A 2,399-nucleotide genomic window follows, 5' to 3' on the forward strand; every position below is an offset into this window, starting at 1 on the left:
GTCCCACATCAGGTTACTTGCATGGAGTCTGCTTCTCCTCCCTCTGCCTGTATCTCTGCCTCTCTTTCTGTGTCTCTCATGAATAAATAAATAAAATCTTTATATAAAAAAAAAAAAAGAATTGAATGGTATCTAGGTTGCTTAGGCAACACCGTCAACTCCACTGACTTCTTCCTTCCTCATTGCTCTTTCAGGAAAGTTCCATGAAGGACACCCTGGATTAGGTGAGGATGGTTGTGGAACAAAGACTATCTGTAAATCCTCAGGAATGGACACTGTAACTTCTCTCTCTCTCTCTCTCTCTCTCTCTCTCTCTCCCCCCCCTTTTTCGAGTTCAGCTTATTTTCCTTTTCTTGAGAGCCTTTCACTCTTAGCATGCACAGGATATGAGGTTTTTTGTTACCTAACTGAATGCTCCTTCAAAGGAATTTTCAACCATTTGCTTCTGATGTCAGCATTTAAAAGCAAAAATGTGTCAAGCACTGTGCCTTCTGTTGCTATTCCCACCTTCCTTTCTGGCCATGTGATGTGGCCAAACAAGGTCCTGATGTCAACCATGCCATCATAAGCTCTGCTGCCTTACCCGTCCCAGGGAGCAAGAAACAATGTTGAAAGAAAGAATGAGTCAAATGTTCTAGGACAGGAGAGCAGAAATGTACTTTATATCCTGTCCTCTACCTTTTTGCCTGGAAATATTTAATAACCTTGACAAATTCCATAACTGGGCTTTACTTTGCTAAGGTAAGAAGCTACATTGCAGTCAAATGGAACATGCTTTCTCAGAAATATAAACATTAAGTTATTTGATCCTCTATGAACATTTTGTTATCAAATTTGATTGATTCATTTTCCTGACTTCCAGGATCTTGCTTAAAATGTTTGTTTGATTAACTTTAGATAAGTATTAATATGTCTATCAGTGGTTTTTTGGATGCATTGCATAATCAGGCCTACATTGTATAGTATAGAGGGAAAAATAAAATATATTAAACCTTTTAATTCTCTATTATGTCTCTAGTCTCTCTCCCATTGCACTGAGCAATCAGAAATAATAATCATCTGCCTGAACATACTATAGTATGTCCCCCCCCCCCCCCGCCTTAATACTAACTCTACTGTGGAGGTACCAGAGAAATAAGAACAGAGTTTTGTGTCTTTTGTAACTATTTCATGTTTATTTTGTTTTCTTTGTTTAATTTAACAGATATGGGCAATATTTTTAAAAGCCCTTCTTTTCATTTGTATAAAACAAAAGAGCATTGAGCTGGACTTTGCTTTCAAAAGCAATTTATAAAACCATATGTAGAGATGCTGGGTGGCTCAGTGGTTGAGTGTCTGCCTTTGGCTCAGGGCATGATCCCAGAATCTGGGATCGAGTCCCACATCGGGCTCCTTGTATGGAGCCTGCTTCTCCCTCTGCTTGGATTTCTGCCTCTCTCTCTCTTCTCTCTTTCTGTGTCTCTCGTGAATAAATAAATAAATAAATAAATAAATAAATAAATAAATAACATCTTTAAAAAACGTTAAAAATAAAACCATATGTAATGATACCCTTCATCCATCAAATGGTTCATTGAGACTTCTTCTTTTTTTTAAGATTTTACTTATTTATTCATGAGAGACACAGAGAGAGACAGAGACATAGGCAGAGGGAGAAGTAGGTTCCCTGTGGGGACCCTGATATGAGACTCAATCCAGGACCCTGGGATCACTACCTGAGCCAAAAGCAGATGCTCAAACACTGAGCCACCCAAGTGGCCCCTTTGATACTTTTTTAAAGATATGTATATATAGAAAAAGTCTGATCAAGAGTAACTATTGAATTCCTTAATGATGAAAACTGTAGTTTTGAGCCTCTATATAGAATATATCATGAAAGTTTTCTTGAATTAATGGCTAAAGCTCAAATATTGACTTCAACATTATCTGGATAGCATTAAGTATCACCAGAGAAAGTTTGTAAATTTTAACTTTATGGGGAAAAGAAGCATTTTAATCATTGTCATCACTAAAAAGTAGTTACTATTGAAATGTTAAAAATATGAGTGATGAAAAATATGAGTTATGTCCTTTTAATATTGTAAGATATTGCATACATGAGGTATGTAAAGTGGTCAAAATCATAGAAACAGAAAATAAAATGGTGGTTACTAGGGGCAGTAGGGAAAAGGAAACATGGAGTCATTGTTTAATAAGTAGAGAGTTTCATATTTGTAAGATCAAAAAGTTTTGGAGATCTGTGTGTATATGAGATTCAGAAAAGAAATTAATATTAAAATAATGACAAGAGAAGTTAAAGTGTTATGTGTGCTCTGAGGAGCTCAGACCCAGATTAGGTATTTAAAATTAGGAAGATCATTGTTAGCTGGTGGGGTGCAGGGAGGACAGAGGAAATTTAA

The sequence above is a fragment of the Vulpes lagopus genome, chromosome 15, assembly GCF_018345385.1.
Source record: "Vulpes lagopus strain Blue_001 chromosome 15, ASM1834538v1, whole genome shotgun sequence".
Taxonomy (NCBI): domain Eukaryota; kingdom Metazoa; phylum Chordata; class Mammalia; order Carnivora; family Canidae; genus Vulpes; species Vulpes lagopus.